Genomic DNA, 903 nt, shown 5'->3' on the forward strand with positions numbered 1-903 from the left:
GCCGCTCCATTTTCCAAGGGGTCAAGCAGAGGCGTGAAAGGTGGGACTGCCCGAAGCTGCGCTCCAAAAGCCCCTGCGGTCTTCTTTAAAATTTCCCTGTGCAGTCGGACCCCTCTGAGTCTCCGACCTCTGGCCACTTTCACCAACGACTGGTCGCCAGTCTCATGACATTTTTCTTCGGAGGAAAATGGTTTGCATCTTCTGCAAACACCCCCGCCTTGAGTCCTCCTCCTATCCCTCTGGGGGAGAATTTGCTGCCAGGCTGCTCTCGGAGAGCCCCTGAGCTGTAGAGAAGACGCCTCGCTCCTGTAGCTAAAGCTGTCAGTCTGAGCCGACAGTACCCTCGTTCTCCGAGGGGCGGGTAGTGGCCTGGGGCGGCCTGGGCGGCACGCAAGGCGGCGATAGAGGGACAGCGACCGCCCCTGCCTGCCCCTGCTCCCCGCCGAGGTCCCGAGGGGAGGGGGATCCCTCGGCGGGAGGCCTGTCCCTTTAAGGAGGCGGCCCTGACTGGGTGTGCCCGGTCTCCATGGTTACCCCGGTGCCGGCGGCGGCGCAGGAGGTAGGGAAGGGAGGCTGCCGCTTCTCCCCGACAGACGGAGGGAGCTGCGGGGTCCGGCGCCGAGCGGAGCCCAAGCGGGAACCGCCCGGCAGCAGAAACGGGAGCTGCCGCTGCTCCTCCGACAGAGAAGAAGTACCGAAGCGCCGCAGATTCGGAGCCTGGATCCAGGGATTTGTGGGTGGCGAGGGCGCGAGGGGCCGCGCGCCATGCTCCGGGCCTCGACGGCGCGGACGCCCGCTCTCGCGCCGGCGGCCGACAGGGCCCACGAGCCCTGGCTGGGCATTGCCCCCCGACGGCTGCGCTAAGGGGCGCGGGGCCCGGCGGGGGGCGGCCGAACTGGGCGC

Source organism: Cavia porcellus, unplaced genomic scaffold, assembly GCF_034190915.1.
Source record: "Cavia porcellus strain 051 isolate PalLab524CR breed Dunkin Hartley unplaced genomic scaffold, mCavPor4.1 scaffold_8, whole genome shotgun sequence".
NCBI classification, from domain to species: Eukaryota; Metazoa; Chordata; class Mammalia; order Rodentia; family Caviidae; genus Cavia; species Cavia porcellus.